This window comes from Pseudorasbora parva, chromosome 12 (assembly GCF_024679245.1).
Source record: "Pseudorasbora parva isolate DD20220531a chromosome 12, ASM2467924v1, whole genome shotgun sequence".
NCBI classification, from domain to species: Eukaryota; Metazoa; Chordata; class Actinopteri; order Cypriniformes; family Gobionidae; genus Pseudorasbora; species Pseudorasbora parva.
The window spans coordinates 38139579-38158082 of record NC_090183.1 but is presented as its reverse complement, the minus strand read 5'-3'; the positions used below and the strand labels follow the sequence as shown (position 1 = coordinate 38158082).

Here is an 18504-nt window from a genome sequence, read left to right as displayed (position 1 = left end):
AAATGATGACAGAATTATCATTTTTGAGTTGTCCACGTTGCCGCGGAGCTGCAAATGGCCCTCAAAACATCATCATTTCTCTCCACATTTCAACACAAAAGACTCTATTGTGGCCATGCTGTGCTGATGTTTATTTAAAGTCTCCTCTCTCACACAGTAACGTACGTTTCACCCTAAGAAAACACACCACCCCCCTCTTCGCCGTGTATGTGAGTGTGTGTCCGTGAGTGGGAGGGAAAGAGAGGGGGAGAAAGAGTGGAATAAATTAAGAAACATCAAGTGGTGATTTAGTAGGAGAGATAGAGACAAGACAGAATGTGCTGGGGTTGGGATGGATAGACAGGAGAAATAGAGGGGGTTAAGAGATGGAGAAAGACTGGAAAGAAAATAGACCGGCTGAATGGTTGACAGGGTTAAACACAGTGAAAGATTACCAGAGAAATCTAAGACATCTGTAGCGAGTATCAGCGAGAGCATTAATTAGGAGGAATCAGCGGTTTTTAATTCTTTTCTAGGTGCTTGGCAATAACGTAGAGATGAATAATTGAAGGGAAAGAGTTGCTGTATTTAATCTGTATTTATTAACACTGTATTTAAAGCTGATGGCATAGTCCAGCCACTTGATTTAATCATTTATTTCATCAACATTATTTCAATGAACTTTTTGTAGTCATATAAAGCAATAATAAAGCAATATAATGTGTTTTGGGTGGTTGTGAAGGCATTGTAGGCTTTTAAAATCTATTGTAACACTTTATTTTGATAGGAGATCTACCCTACCCTAAGGGGGTGTACTGTAGGTCTTTTTACTTGAATGGTGTGAAGCAGTAAGACAGTGTCCGGTGGGGTGGAGATTGGCATTTAAATTAAGTTGTAATTTATTCATGTAATCCATGATATTCCCCAGTAGAGGTGCTGCACGTCACAGTGAGTCAACTAAAGGATTTGATTGTGCTGAGCGTTTGGCCTTAGTGTAAATGAACCAGTTTTACAATCATTTCTGTGATGTTTACAGTATGATTTATGCTTTAAGCACACTGTTGTTGTTTTTTAACCGTATAAACCAATTTGGTGTGGATCTCGATTGCTCTTTTTAAAGCTTGCTTTAAAAATCTCCCATCAGCTCCAATGATCATTCCTTTTGTTGAATAATTGATTTTTACTCGCTTTCTGAGTAAAATTAATATCTGATCAAATTAATATTAACACTGCCTGAAATATTTATGATGAATGATAAAACTATGAACTATCTGCAAGATGATAAATGGCAAGAAAATTCCAAATTAAGATAGAGCCATTAGTCTGTTTTTCATCTTGAGTTTAAGAAATAAATGAGAGAATAATTTTTCCAACTACATGCAAATTAGACCAATTGGGCTGTATGTTGGACAGTAAAAGACATAAATGAAGTTTGTAATGAGGGGGAGATGATGTTTTTACAAATGTGAGGTGTTTGTAGTAACTAGGTGTTTATGATAGAGATATGCATGATGCGACAACATTAGACTCCTATTGACAGGGTTTTTCACCGCTGGTTGTGGTTTATGTTCAAATGTAAACCATTCTTAATGCTGGCTTTTCCATCAGATGATTCATCTCTCTGACATGACTTCAGGCACAAATCATTTGGAAGCTCAATTTATATGTAATGGCAACCAAGAGTGTTAACTGAATTTTCTTGAAAATACCCAGGTTGGATGATAGCGGGGTATATATAGATAAAAAAAACTGATAATGTCCTGGGGAGGCACATTCAAAGCAAGAAGTCAACCTAAAGCAATGCACAGTTAATGTCTGAGTTGTTTTGAGATCTAGTTTTAGGCAACGTGTGAGTAAAGGATATTGCCATTTGAAGGTTTTGCCTTTTTATGGTGCGCATAGCAAGTAAACACATTAAATGTGAACAAAATGGATTTTTATATCAAAACTCAGTTATTGTACAAATCTAAATGTACAAAACGTCCTGTTTCTATGACTGTTTGGATGGAATTTATTCATTTATGGTGCTGCAGCTCTCATTGTGGATATTTTTTGCATAACAATGTCTTGTCAGAATTAAATATTCATAGTTATCTGAAAACAATCCATGGTTTGGACTGAAATGATAGTTGCTGTAATAAATATAGTCACTTGTAATGATAGTTCTGAATTTTAATGCCGGTTTATGAACATAATAAAGGCGACATGAAAGACTTGCCATTCAATATCAGATAGCCAAGGAGAAGCAAATGATTTCAAATATTTGATATTTAAATTATTTTCAAATGAACAGAGAAGTGAGCAGAGAGAAGGGCGAGGAGTTTCCCCCGGTGGTCCTTCGGGGGCTTTGTTTCTGTGGCGTGGCTCATTAGCGAAGCGAGCCCATAGAAGCGGCGCACACACACACACACACACACACCGAACAGAGGCCCTGAGCGTGCCGTCGACGTGCGCACGCTCTCTCTCTCTCTTTGCGGGAAGGCTGACCGAGAAGCTGTCCTGATTAAAATGACAATAGTCTAATTAACTCGACCTCTGTGTCAGTGCACAAAACAGTCGCTTGGCCTGCCAATTTCCTTTTTTCGCACTATTTCTTTGTCTCCGTCCAGAAGTGAGAGATTTTCTCCTCCTGCCGTTGCGTTTCAGAGTTGCGCTAATGGCAATTATTTTCATAAGCTAATTAAATCCAGGGCCTGCTCTGTGTTTCTGGTTGCGAATCCTTAAGGGATTTATCTTAGGGCTAATGCTACGAGCACCTTTAAGTAGCAGTCTGTTAGTAATTGAGAAAAAGGATATACTTATATAAAATGTTTGCGTTTTATCTGATTCTAATCTCAAATTTGTGAAATTGCTCATTTTAGGCAGAGCCGGGTTGACTTAGCGGGCTAACCTCCCTCACCCCGTTTTTCCTCCACCCCTTTCCAATGTCAGCGACAGAGAGAGATAAAGAGGAACAGAGATGCCAGACGAAAGGAAAGGAAACCATTTCGCTGACAAGTAGAAGAACACTAAGCCAGATAACGGAGGATCTTTAAAGCTCTCAAACAGACACCATTCTGAAAGTTGTATTTTCCTCTTGCCCCCGCAATCTGTTGCCATTATTCGATTGGTTAATCTCATCTGAGGGCGGAGAAGAAAAAACAAGTGGAAAAAAAAGAGAGAGAAGAAAAGAACCGCTTAGATGAGTGGAGTGGAAAGTGCTTTCAGTTCTATTATCCTTCTTTTGGTGATTGCGGCCCATAGGGAGATAATTACGCTTTAGTCTTGAGTTAATGAAACGAAAACTTTCTTTCTTTTCTCTCGGCTGAAAAGGAACGGTTGATCTTTTGTGCCACTATCTGAAGACATCTCCCACCCTTGACAGGGGCATATTGAGGATGCGTTTTGTTTTAGGCTGAAAAAGCCCCCCCTCTCCCCGTACGCACACACTTGGGCTGTCAGTTGAGCAGCGATATGACACATCCTTCAGCATATTGAGTTGCCCGTTCCTCTCGCTTCAGAGGCTCTTCCCTGTAGCTCCGCTGCTAATAAAATACACCAAAAAAACAAAACAGAGAAATACTCTCCACATAACACATAGCCTTTACTCAGTAGCTCGAAGCAAAAGCAACTTTTTGATGCAATACAATAATGCAATTTCGATTCAACTAAATAACTTGAATCTCATCAGCAAATTAGCCTTTTTTTATTTTGTTCAATGAAAACTGAAGGTTGTTGGAGAAATTGAAAGTATTAAGATGTAATCAGGCTTAAATCGTTTATTCGTACATTTAAAAACTGATGCTTTTTGGAGAAACTGGAACGATCAGATGTAAAGGTTTCTAAATAAATAAATAAAAAATCCCAGAGAACAAGACTGAGCAATGAGATCTAGTTCAGAAATAGTAAGTTAACATTGTAAATGTGAACAATAGGTTGTTTTTTTCAAACAAAATTTAGTGGAATTATGAGTGATTGTTCTATGTAAAAGGTAAACGTACAAATGTAAATCTGTTTACATTTGTTTCTATGACTGTTCAACACCAGCAGATTTTTTTGTGTAGCAAATCAGAGTTAGTTTAATTAGATTTTCTTTTTTTTTTTACCAAAGCCGTGGCCTACTAGTAATAATAATAATAATAATAATAATAATAATAATAATAATAATTGTGGTTGTCATTGTTGTTGTTTGCACTTAGGTCACCATTACTTATTCACCCTCAGTTGACAGCACCCATTGGCTTCTATAGTAGGGGGGAAATACTATGAAAGTCAGTGGGTGCCAACTGTCTTGTTACCAACATTCATTAAAAATATCATATTTTGTGTTGAGCAGAAGAAAGAAACTCATACAGGCCTGGAACAACTTGAGGGCGAGTAAATGATGAAAGAATTTTCAATTTTGGGTGAACTATCCCGTTAATACTTTTAGCTTGAAGTCATCATCTCATTGTCATATTTGTGGGACAGTTTTGTTTATTTGTGTCTGCGTTTATTGGAGTTACTGTGGAAAATTCAGGTTTGAATCCTGATCATGTCCCTTTTGCATTCTTGCCGTCTGTATTTTGTGAAGCGAAAGAAAATCTAGCAATAACAATTTAATCATGAAATAATAAAATAGAATAACACTTGTCTTTGAGATTTTCACTAGACATTCAAATCAACATCAGAGTCATGGTGGAGTTTGTGTTTGTGCTCCATCCCCGTTCACATCTGGTGTGTGTGGGGCTTTAGGACCGAGGCAGTCTGACCCCTCCCCCTCCTCCTCCTCCTCCTCCTCCTCCTCCTCTCTCACATTTCATCATCTGTTCTGCAGCTCTCCACTTCTCACTCACTCGTTCTTTGGCCTCGCTGGATCCATCTGCTGTTATTATTTGCCTCTGATAATTGGCTTGAACAATGGAATGCCTGTGTGTCCCCCTCGCCTTTGAAACTAGACACCCTGTTTATTTTCTGGAGGTCCTGTCTGTGCTCCCTCTTTTTTTTCCCTTCTCACTCACTTCATCCGTCAATCCCGTTCCCTTACCCTTTTCTCTCCCCATCTCTCCATCTAAGGTTTTCGTTCTACTCTTCTTTTTTTAAGCGAGTTGTTAAAGTCACACATGCGAGTGCGTTTATGAATGAGTGTCAGGTCGAGATTCTTTGCAGGAATGAGTCGTGATTACTCAGCTTACCTTCGACCATGTGACTTTGCATCTCTCAACAGCCACTTTAAGGTTGAGAGAGAGTTAAAGAAAGAGGGAGAGTTGCAAGAAGCAAAACATTATTGAACTTTTCAACCCCACCTTTGTCAAAAGTTATACAAATAGAGCAATGAAATCAGATGCAAATAAAGGTAGTGTTTTTGATTTAATGAAGAACTGAAGCTTGTCAATCTTAAAAGAAAAGGTTCCATATAGAATCTTACAGGGTTCTGACATTTGCATATATAACCTTTTAGGGGTTCCCACCATGAGATAATTTGACGGATTTAGTTTGAATAAAAAAATGTATGTTCATTTTTATGAATTGATCAGTTTGTAAACATACTTTATCATTAGAAAAAAATCTAATTACCTGTTAAACATTAGAGGATTATGCAATTATCTAAAACATTTTCTCCATGTATAAAACCTTTTTGGCATATACAGTATTCTTTTAAAATCGAGTCAAAAACCCTGGGGAGTGGAGAAATTGATGTAATCAGACTTTTTCAGATAATTTTGCTTTTAAGAATTTACAGAAAGTACTGAAGTTTGTTGGAGAAACTATAATAGAATCAGATTTATTTGATTCAAAATGTATAAGTTACAATTTAAATCAAAACATTTTGTTGAAGATTTAGAATGAAAAATACAGCATAGTTAAGAAATGTTTCCCAATAAAGTAAAAATTATAATGGTTGACACTTTAGTTTAGGGTCCAGTTGTCACTATTTACTAGTTGCTTATTGGCTTGCATATTTGGATATTGGATGATTATTAAACTGAAAAAAAATATTTTTACTGCTTGTTCAAATTGCTTATTTAAAATCAGCTAAAGCAACACAATTGCTATACATTTTGTCCAAACTTAATTTGATTGTGTTCAATCCACTTAAATGTAAGTCAAATTGAAGTCAAACTTAATCCGTTTGTGTTGTTACATGAATGATTTGTTGCATCAACTGAAACTCGGCGGGGCTTGTTAGTGCCCAGCATGCTTTACATATGGCTAAATCAAGAGCGAGTAAATGTTGTTATTTTATATGTAAAAATGTTTGTTTTTTTCAAAGGTCCCATTCTTCGCGTGTTTTCGAAGCTTTGATTATGTTTACAGTGTGCAATATAACATGAGTTCATGTTTCGCGTGTAAAAAAAACACAGAATTTTTCACACAATTGACTTATCTGTACAGCGCTGTTTCCTCTGTCCTAAAACGGCCCGATGATTTCCTTGTTCTATGAAGTCCCTCCTTCAGAAATACGTAACGAGTTCTGATTGGGCCAGCGCTTCCCGTGTTGTGATTGGACAGCAGCTTAGTGCACTTTGCCCGGAAAGGTCCCGCCTCTTACCATAACGGGGAGATGCAAGCGCTGAATGCGCGCTCTTCTCCACGTGAGAGTAACAAGACCACGCCCCCTATTTTGCATGTTCTTGTTGGCGGAGGATTAGTCAACAAACGGTTCTAGTGACGTCATTACATCCCTGCACTTCCTGCTGTAGTCCAAACCGGCCGTTCGCTGTAGGCTTTGAAAGGGAACTTCTGTTAAATAAAATATCTCGCTTGGCATTGAACTTTGAGCTTTATAATTTTACAGGTATTATTTATGCTCTAACAGCAACATTACACACTAACTAAAGTTTGAAAGATGGAATCGTGAAGAACGGGATCTTTAATGTATTTTTGAGCAAAATTAGAAAGGGGGAGACTTGATTGTGTATAATAGAGTTTAATATTCAATTATGTTGAAATTATTAAAACAATTTAAATTAAGGGTTACCATTGTGGAGAAGAGTGGAGTATTCCCTTAGGATGTGGTCTAATACAACTCATTTCATTTAACGGCTTTGCTGAAGGACATTTTAATGCTTAGCATTAAAGATGCTAATGTGTGTTATTGCTAGCTAGAAGTTTGTCAACTAGCTAGTGCGATATTATAATTCAGTTGTATAACATTAAAGTAAATGAAATTGAAGTGGATGAAACATGACAGGGAGTCAAGTTTTATGCATATAAAATTCACTTTGAAACGACTTAATTGAGTCACTTAAAATATATTAATTCCATGATGTTGAAGTTACATGAACAAATTCTGTTTGTTTAATGCAATTGATTCATGTGAGACCAATGTACACAGAAAATGTAAATACAATGCACTTTTTTTTCTCAGTGTACTTATAAAGCACTTATTAATGCCTTATTCTGCACGACTATTTTCGACATTGCTTAATCCAACCCAATAACTAAACATAACTGCCTTACTAACTATTAATAAGCAATAATTAGGAGTTTATTGAGGGAAAAGTCATTGTAATAGTTAGTTAATAGCGAAAATTGGACCGTAATCTAAAGTGTGAATGCACTTACTCCTTTGGGAATCATCAAACAAAACAATTTGAGTTTACCTCCACTGTAGTCCATTTCTTCTCTGCTTTTTATTAAAGTAGTCCAGGGCCAGGACGGGACAGGTATGCGTTTCCCAGCAGGCACTGGTGCGTTCTGTGCCAGCCCTTCATTTGCTGAGTGTTTGTGTTTATGCAAACTGAGGCCCTCTTCCTGCATATTCAATCTTCGACTCAGGCTTTTGTTGTGTTTAGACCACATACCTCCAGCCCCCGAGACGAGAGTGCATGTGTGCGCGAGCCAGAGAGCGTGAACAGGGGAAAGCTTGCCGGTTGCACACTGCTCACACCTCACTTACAACTTGATAAAGAGGCAGCTGGTGAAGAGAGGACTTTTGTTATAGCTTGGATCAAAGTGTGGGACGCCGGAATTGTTTGGATTTGGCTTGCGGAGCACTGGGTTATGTTCATGGGTGAGTGTTCACAGACTTTAAGCGATGCATTTATTCTCCCTCTTGCTATCTGAGCTAAAAATACTGATTAAAACTCTTGCGTTTCTTACTGTGCATTTCGGATCCCCCTCGTTGTCCCTCTCTTGCTCTCTCTTTCTGACCAAACCAGCCGGTATCTGCCTCCTGTCCAATTAGATCGTTCTCACAAAAAGAGAAGTGAATCTGTATTGGAAGATTTTGCTCTTTCCTCAGTCACTACGCTCACTCTCACTCTGTCTCTGCACAGGGAAATGGAATTTGTGGGTTATTGATATTAATAGTACACAGGATCTGTGGTCAAATGAGAGAAGAGAACGGATGAGAAAGAGAGAGAGTGAGAGCAAGAGAAAGAGAAGGGGATTGGTGGGGAGAAAGAGGAAACATGAGGTCAGAAGGGACATTAAAGCATGGTTGGGATCAAAGAAATGAACCTTAAAAATGCTGGACATGATAAAACAAGAAGTGGCGTTTTGTTAGTGTGAAAGTAGTGTACAAAAAGTTTTGTATTTTGTTAATATTGTAAAATATGAGCAGTCATTCGTATAAATTCAGCAGGTTTGCCTACATATTTGATTCATTAAATCAGCCCCTCTACTCTAGATATTGGTGTTGACAGAATGCTTCAGAATGTATAAAGCAAGTCATTTATTTGTGATATGAGTGATAGACAAAGTATTGTTTAAAAGTTTGAGGTTGGTAAGGTTTTTTTTAAAAAATGAAATCGAAAGAAGTTTCTTATGCTCACCAAAGCTGCATTTATTTAATCAATTTTTTTTTTTAAATAATTCTTAAAAAAATTAAAGAAAAAATGCATTTAAATTGAATAAATAGAAATGGTATTTATTACAATGATGGTAAAGCTGATTTTTCAGCATCATTACTCCAGTCTTCAGTGTCACATAATCCTCAGAATTCCTTCTAAAATGCTGATTTGCTGCTCAAAAAGCATTTATTATTATTATTATTATTATTAATGATGAAAACAGTTGCGCCGGAAAACAGAAAACAGTCCAAAGCAGTTATCATTTTCACATCCAGCACCACGTTGTTTAAATTGCAAATGCACTCGCACCCTTCTGTTCACTCATGGGCTGGCTGGTCTAAAAGCGAGGTGTGTTCATGCGCATTGATGGTGGGTTTCTAATTTGAGGCAACTGAAAATGACTGTACCATTGAACACTACTGAGCAACAGTATTTTTGTGTTATTTAAAGGGCACGTTAGTGACATGCGCCTATAGGCGGGTGCACGATGCACATACACAATGCACAGTGCACTCTGGAGAAACATTCAGTATTTCTGCGTGCAAAATCTGACATGTAAATAGCGAATCCACCATGGTGCAAGCTCAGCTGGCTTTTAAGGGAATAGGAGATGAGACTCTGATTGGTGTATTGCATGTTACGGCCAAAACACACCCATGACTCATTAAGAGACTTTTTGGACCATGCGTCTGGTGCTCAGACCATGAGCTCAGATCGTTAAAATAGTGCCCAATATTTTTGGAAAAACTGTGATGGATTTTATTTTTCAGGATTTAAAAAAAAAAAAATAGAAGCGTATCAATTAAATGATTATTTAAAAACGTGCTAATGAAAGCTATTGTGTAAAATAAGTATTTATAATATATTTGTTTAAATTCAGCAATTTTGAGTATATATATTAATTTGCTATATATACTGTAATATTGATCAGCATTATGTATGCAACCCTAATTAAAAAAATGGATGATGCTTGTTTTCAAATAGACATTCTCAAATGCGTTGAGTTTTGAGTAAATGTCATGGAGCATTAGTACTTTTTTTTTTTTTTCCTACATTATATTTGTGTTTAAATTGTATTGCTGATCCTATCATCCGTATTGGCATTGGTCTTTAATAACTTGAATATTTCACTGCTTAAAAAGATAACTGTGCATTACTGTGTTAACCCCATACTGACCAGTGTTAACCCTCATATCCTTAGGTCTTAGCTGTATAAATGTCGTTGAGGGAGAGGACAGTCCAGGGTCCATGCATGCTCTCATGGCGCTGGACCATACTCAAAAAAAGTTAATAAAAAAGTGATATATATATTGGTGAACTGTTCTTTTAATATATATATATATATATATATATATATATATATATATATATATATATATATATATATATATATATATATATATATAGTCTGCTGACTGTCCAGTTATATAATCCAGTTACAAAAGAGAAAAAGAAGAGGGGAAGGTGAGCTTAGAGAAGAAAACAAGTGCAGCGTTTTATTTATCTTTTGGATGATTTCATTAGAATGTGTTTTGAATGCCTGGCTGGACCGTTTCTGGTATCCAGAGTGAAAGAATGCTCTATTCAGCCTGCACTCTTGCCTGTTAACATTTAAATAGTGTAAAGAAATGCACTGCCTTGTTTGTTTTGGGATAGGAACGAAATACCGCTGCCTTGGTATTAAGGCTGTGTGTGTGTGTGTGTGTGTGTGTGTGTGTGTGTGTGTGTGTGTGTGTGTGTGTGTGTGTGTGTGTGTGTGTGTGTGTGTGTGTGTGTGTGTGTGTGTGTGTGTGTGTGTACTTTGTTCTTAGCTCAGCAAAACGTGAGGGCAGGTCCGAAAAAATGTCTAGACTCAGACAGCCTGACAGTCAGCAGACTATGTACCGACTCGCTCGGCCCCCAGAAGCTCAAGTGACCCACGTACAAGCCAAGATAAATTAGGTTTCTTGTCTGTTTGCATGTCGGAAACCACAGCTGTTTACACGAACGTGGACGTGCAAAACAATGGGCGAAGTCTGCTTGTAAGCGAATTATAAAAATGACTTTCAGGTTTTTGGGAATAGTTGAAATGAATCAGGCTCTGGTGAGAGAGTGAGCAAGTGGGAGAGAAAGAGAGGGAGACCTCGGTTCAGTCACCTTTTTGTCAGGCATTTGTAAACAGCTGCATTTGTCTCAAAGTGAGTCATGCAATTTTCCTGTATTTCAGAGCACAGACAGTGACTTGGAAAATCATGTGCACACACCCTAAAAACAAACACGAATGGACTCAATATAGATATCACAGCCTGTCCTCTGCTCAGTCTCTCTCTCTCTCTCTCTCTCTCTCTCTCTCTCTCTCTCTCTCTCTCTCTCTCTCTCTCTCTCTCTCTCTCTCTCTCTCTCTCTCTTTCTCTCTCTCTCTCTCTCTCTCTCTCTCTCTCTCTCTCTCTCTCTCTCTGTTATTACACAAATCTCATTATTTAATTTATGTATTATTAAATACTATGCATCACATCAATTTGTTTGATTTGTTAAAACTTTCTAATCCAAATGGATGGAAATTCTATATGTAATCAAAATACATAAATCTTAAATATTAGCCATGAATAGTGCATTGAATAACTTTGAATATTGAATATAAGCATTTTGTCATTTTTATGATTTAACACAGAACCATGAGTGTTATTTGAAATTTCTTTTTTGTTGTTGCTGTATGGAATGAGGATGAATAAATTATAACAGAATACAATTTTTTTGGTGAACTGTTCTTTTAATAGTTTCACACTTTTGCCACTTTATCACAGATATAACACCTTTATATAATATGTTTGAGCACGTCAAGCCTGCTTGTTTAAGGACACTAGATACATTTGCTTTCTTGACCAATAGGGGAGGAGAGGAGCTGGGCACAGCCTATGAGCTGCACTCAATTGCTGCATAAATTAATATGCTAATAAGCATGAATGTTCATTTATGACCCCACTGTAGAAGTAGCCACAGATATGCTATTTAAGCGTTTGCAAACCGATTAATGGAATGGCTTTGCTTGGTGCTAAATATTCATGTGCTCTTGTGTTTTTGGTGAAGTGAGGAAAGAGATGGTCCATTAGATGGACTGAAGAGGCGTTCGTAATGACCACCAGGGCCTTTTCCGTTAGGATTGGCTTGGTTTTAGCCAGGAATTGGCTGGAGTGTGTGATTCAACAGCCTGTACGATGTAAATGTGGTTGAATAAGAACAACATTTTGTAGAAGTCCTCTTCATGTCTGGATTTCCAAATGAGATTGTTGATATTCATGTGCATGCTATCATTTTTAGACATTGTTGTCATGTTTTTCCTGGCCATATAAATGTTTGTGACTCTAGGTCAAAACGCAATTACTAGAGAGGCAATATGAACATTTTGGCCGATAGCCGATAATTATTTGTATTTGAAAGATGCCAGATTATATTGGCTGATAAACCTAAGTCCATTTTTTGTGGGTTCATTATCTCAGTGAAACCTATATGAGATTAATCAGATGTTTATGCAACATAAACATATTTCAGCTTACATCTGCACAAAATTGTGAACTTGAAAAATGACAGTCAGAATCTATAAAAAATATAGATGGATGTGCTCTTCCATTAACAGTTTTACTAGTGCGTTATTTTTAACAAAATGCATCCAATAAGAGAGAAATCAAACATATGCACAAAATAGACATATTACAACTTACAATTGCATAAGACAATTATGACATTTCATGTTTAGAGGAAGAAAAAAGCTTTTGGACAACTTTTGTTAGACAAACTAGTCCACAAGGAAAAAATTGCCCTTACTTGGAAGAAACACCTTTACACAAGAACTTAAAGTTGTTGTTTTTCTGCATGTCTGTCTCTTCTCTATCATCTTCAGACAGTATTTAGTCCACGTGCTCATTTAGTTCCTCCATAACACACCCATGAAGCCGATCATCTCAGCAAGTTCCCTGAGCACCAGAGTGCTGGTTCTTTTCCTTCTCCAGCTGGGTCTAACGGTATGAGTGTATTTATTCACTCCCTAGGCCTCCTCCACCCCGCTGCTCAAAACACCAGCATTATCTCCAACTTCATGCATTCAGTCTGGACTGTTATCGATTTAGTAACACATTACGGCTCTAAAAACTAAAAGGTAACTGCTGTTGCGCATCTCTCTTTTTCCCCATTTTCCCGTTCTCAATGCAAAGCGTTCTCATCATTAGGATGAGAGAACATTTGTCTAAATGAGCGTTAGGCATTTCTGTAAACTCATTAAGCACCTGAGACCTTAGCAGGTGATTTGAATAAATGATGTTTAGCTTTTTAAACTGAAAAATTCATCACCTGTCACCACAAGCTATTGATTCCTAACAGCAGGGATGACGTGTTAATTGAAGTGTAATGAATTAGAATGAGAGAAAATGGAATCAGCACGAGATATGCGGAAAAATCGTATGGTCCTGGTGGTGACTGGTGTTTTTAGCTGCAAAGTAAATGCTGACCACCCACCTTAACAAGGGTGTTTAACAGATAATTGATGCGGAGACATGGACGGGCTGTACCAATGTGTTTTATCTGCGCTCACTTTACCTGAGATAAACAGAATCACTCTGTTCAAACGGCCAGCCACTATTTTGACTGGCAAATGTAAACTGCATATTTTTTCACGTTCGGCTAAGCTTTCATGCTTTTATTCAAATGCCCAAGGGATGTTGGCCTACAGTATCTTTCTCAGCAGTGTACTATGAGAATAAGCTCTTAGAGTATATGTTATATTTTGAGTCGAGTACGTAAATAAGAGCTTGTGAACTTTTTGTCTTTTGGGAGTAGGTGCCTTATAAAAGTCAAATGGTGATGGCCTCAGATGGTAATATTATGATACTTTGGAGCTGGCACGTGTCCAAAATATGATTATTGTTAAACAAAAATGGCAACTTTTCAACTATTTGTTGATGAAGGTACAGTGATTTTATCAAATCTTAAGAGCTGTGATATATATATAGATATATTATGGTATTGAATTGTTACCATAATTATTAAAATGTGGTGATAGGCCGATGTACTTTTCTTTAAATTATTTTATTCAGCTGTGTGTGTGTGTGTGTGTGTGTGTGTGTGTGTGTGTGTGTGTGTGTGTGTGTGTGTGTGTGTGTGTGTGTGTGTGTGTGTGTGTGTGTGTGTGTGTGAAGAAAATGTTAACGTGACAATAGAAAATTGAAAGGTTAGTTCACCTAAAAATTAACATTCTGTTATTAAAGCTACACTGTGTAACTTTTTTTGTTTATTCTTAGCTAAAACACTTAGTTCTTTCAAAAATATATGTGCTCATTAATGTATATTTACTTCTTTCAAGTAATAAAGTATTCTCGTAAGTTTATAATATGCCATTGAAAAAACATACGGGTGAGGGGTTCGAATGGGGGGCTCCATCTTGAAAGTACATTAAATGGTAAATGGACTGCATTTATATAGCGCTTTTAACAGATCCTATGGCCATCCAAAGCACTTTACATCTTGCCTCACATTCACCCATTCACTCTCTCATTCATACACCGACGGCGGTGTCTGCCATGTAAGGCGCCATCCAGCTCGTCGTGAGCAGTTGGGGTTAGGTGTCTTGCTCATGGACACCTCGACACTTGGTCAGGTGGAACCGGGGATCGAACCACCAACCTTCTGGTTTGTAGACAATCTACATGAACCACTAAGCCGCTGTCTAAATCAGAATTGAGGGGAACAGAAACTATTATTCACTGGATGGTCATATACCTTTTCACCGCTAGATGGGGGAAAATATCACACAGTGTAGCTTTAACTACTCACCCTCATCATGCCGTTCCAGACCCGTAAGAACTCTGCTCATCTTCTGATCACAAAATAAGATATTTTTGTTGAAATCCGATGGATCAGAAAGGCCTCCATATAGGAAATTTCCTATCTCAAGACCCATAAAAGGTACTAAAGACGTAGTTACAAAGTCCATCTCACTACAGTGGTTCTACAATCATTTTATGATGCGACAAAAATAGTGTTTGTTCGCAAGAAACCCCTAAATAATGACTTGTAGTGATGGCCGATTTTAAAACACGTCTTCCTGAAGCTTTGGAGCTTAATGAATCAGTGTATTGATTCATGATTCGGATTGCATGTGAAACTCATAAGTTGTGTCTCATTTCGAAAGGCTGTGTCCTCTGGAGGTCGCATTCGAAGGCTGCATGCATCATAAGGCTGTCTCATTTAAAAAAAGTGAGAAGGACACAGCTTCAAATGCGCCCTTCTTTTACAGGAATTCGGATTGCATGAGGTGTATCCTTCGCTGCTGCAGATAACCCACAATTGCGTCGCCATGAACAACCATCGTATTTTTTTATATATTATTTGAAACAATGGCACCACCACCAGATATACATGCAAGCGTAGATGTGATGTTTAAATGTAAGTAGTTTAAGGCTTGTTTTTGTATCACCTCAAACAGATAGTTGTGGTAAATATGCTTACAAGTGGTTTGTGCTTTTTAAACATAGAACAGTACATTGCTTTCAAGGTAAAAACATTTCATAGTAATTTTAAAGTTATAAAGAAATTTCATTTATATAACTGCCGTGAGAGGGCAACAAGGCGGAACTTTTGGTCATGGCAACGTGATACTTCCTGCCTGTGTGTCCTACAAAGGATGTCTCGTTTAATTCTGAAAGTAGAGAGGAGCTGGCCGTTGCCAGCAGCGCCACCATTTTGGCAGCGCGTCATTGTGCGTCATGCCCGGATAACAGAAAATGGGCAAAGAGGCGGGATGTGGGCGGAGCTTAGGTGATGCAATGACTATAGATGGCGCCTTTAATTATGCAGAACTTTAAGGCGTTATATAATGTAAACTAATGAGTTATATATAAAAAAAAAATCAACCCCCTCACAGTGCAAAATTAGCCATATAGACCAAAACCACAATTTGTACCAGGCTGTAAACATGTTTTTTTCTGCTGTAAGGTTGGGTTTGCTGCTGTGATTTTAATATGGGGCTCAATGAGATTCTGCTCCCTTTTTGAGCCTGTGACTTTAGCAATTCGATAGACGGATTCATAGCGATTCAAAGCTTTTTGAAGAGGTGTTTCGAAATAGGCTGTCACTAAGTCGTTATTTAGTTTTGTTTTTGTTTTGTTTTTTTGTGCACAAAAAATATTCTTGTTGCTTAATAAAATTATTGTAGAACCACTGTAGTGAGACGGACTTTGTAACAACGTCTTTAATGCCTTTTATGGGTCTTGAGAGGAAATTACATTGTGGCCAATGGAGGCCTTTCTGAGCCATCAGTTTTCAACAAAAAATATCTTCATTGGTGTTCCGAAGATGAACAAAGGTCTTACGGGTGTCGAACGACATGAGAGTAAGTAATTGAATTTTCATTTTAGGGTGAACAAACCCTTTAACACTTACACTTACATATCGACATAAAAGCAGGCTCTATATTATGGAGGACCAACCCTGCACAAATTAAAAATAAGTAAATGAATGAATGAATAAGTAAATAAATGAATAAATAAATAAATATACACATATGTAAATTAATAAAAACATAAATAGATAAATAAATGTGATAATAGGAAAATAAATAACAGAATAAACGACTTACAAAATTGTATATTTATTTTATCATTATCTTTCCCTTAATTTATTATTTTCTGCTTTTATAAAAATATATCTTTTTAACTTTTATTTATTTGTTAATTAAATTTAACATTTATTTTTATATTTATGCGTTCATTTGTTTTTTACATTTATTGATCGATTGATTCATTTCTTTTTCTTTTTCCGTGTGCAACATGGAAATGAGGAGGGCGGTCCTTGTGTAGCTTCAGCACATCATTGGTTGAGAGCTCACCACAGTCTATGAAGCTCACGCCCGCAGAATCAGACCAGCTGAGGAGAGTTGTCAGTAAATGACGGCCGCATAGTTCTTTCACTAAACAAACGTATCGATGTTTCCAGCAGTTTGACCCATTGAGAGATAAGTTCCAGTGGTCCTTATAGTAGTGATTTTGAAGTCGACAGGTTGTAAGTTCAGCTCTTGCATGTGTATACTATGGCGGACGTTTCACAAACAGCTAACGTTAGTTAGAGAGTTGAGCTACTTAGCGAATGAAGTCGAAAACAACACATCAAATTACTGTTGTTAAAACTAGATGTGCTTATCGATGTTTTAGGAGGGTTATATTCCGATATGGATGTGGAAGTAAAGACTGAAATGTTGCCGAGACACGCTGCAAAACACTGTATGTCCCAGCACATTCAAAACCCGTGAGTCAGATGGTAGTAAGGTGGGACGACCATCGCACTTTCTTCTGATAAGTACCATTGAAACGTATCTCTCAATGGATCAAACTGCTGGAAACATTGATACGTTTGTTTAGTGAAAGAACTATGCGGCCGTCATTTACTGACAACTCTCCTCAGCTGGTCTGATTCTGCGGGCGTGAGCTTCATTGGACCGCCCTCCTCATTTCCATGTTGCACACGGAAAATGAAAAAGAAATAAATCAATCGATCAATAAATGTAAAAATAAATACATGAGGGGAAAAAATAAATGTAAAAAATAAATGAACGCATAAATATAAACATAAAATTTAAATTTAATTAACAAATAAATAAAAGTTAAAAAGATATATTTTTATAAAAGCAGAAAATAATAAATTAAGGGAAAGATAATACAAAATTGTATTTGATTAAAAATGAATCATATTTATTTTATCAAGTCGTTTATTTTATTTATTTTCCTATTATCACATTTATTTATCTATTTATGCTTTTATTAATTTACATATGTGTATATTTATTTATTTATTAATTAATTAACTTATTCATTCATTCATTCGTTCATTTATTTATTTATTTTTAATTTGTGCAGGGTTGGTCCTCCATACTATTTGGCCCTATGATCCTCCCGTAGTTCAAGCCAGGGTTGCCAGGTCTGCAGTTTTCCCGGAATCGGAAATAGGACTGTGCTTTGTTACTTCTAATAAGAAACAAAGTGTCATCTTTCAAATTCTGTCCATTTTATCATAAAATTCTAACAATATATGCCGTTTTGGCGCTCATAAATGTGACGTGCACCGGTGCACGTGACAAATCGCTGTACTGCCTCAGTTCAAGCGGCAGCGCGGAGCGCGAGTCATTCTTCCAATTCAACACAAAACATATCGGAAAAAAATGCATCAATATTGAAAGGGTATGTTGAAATATATTCAACAACTTACCGAAATCCGCATCATGGCTCTTGTAATCACTTAATCAGTGTTTCAACCACGGAAAGACGTCACGGATTTTTAACAATATGTTGCTTAACATTGTATTCTAACGTTAACGTTACCTCAGGAAAGTCATCTGATATACAGTGTGTTAGTTAGCAATAAATAAATAAACGCTAGAGAGAAGAGCTTACTTACCGTTATGTGTGTGTGTGTGTGTATATATATATATATATATATATATATATATATATATATATATATATATATATATATATATATATATATAGGCTATGTATGTATAAAAATTCCGAATAATGCAGCTATTGGTATATTGGCTGAGAAATTTTGTATCGGTGGATCTTTTTAATCTTAATTTAATCTTAAATACTGTTCTTTTGAACTTTCTATTCACCAAAGACTCCTAAAAATATATCTGGGTTTCTACAAAATATTATGAATCACAAGAAATGTTTCTTAAACATTAAATCAGCATGTTAGAATCATTTCTCAAGGATCATGTGACACTAAGGTAAGGATGCTGAAAATT

At 36.8% G+C, this 18504-nt stretch overlaps 1 protein-coding gene across 12 annotated transcripts in view; it reads left to right on the top strand.

Moving 5' to 3' along the window:
- The window catches only part of foxp1b (forkhead box P1b), a 218621-nt gene that overhangs the window by 57646 nt on the left and 142471 nt on the right, over positions 1-18504 (top strand). For 2 of the 12 annotated variants that reach the window (XM_067460209.1, XM_067460211.1), the window contains exon 1: positions 17778-17935. The exons of 9 other annotated variants lie outside the window; for them this stretch is intronic. The gene's annotated coding sequence lies outside the window, so the exon portion shown is untranslated. Of the gene's footprint in view, positions 1-7736; positions 7955-17777; positions 17936-18504 lie in introns of those variants that run through there. One more of the 12 variants, XM_067460204.1, reaches the window with a different exon arrangement.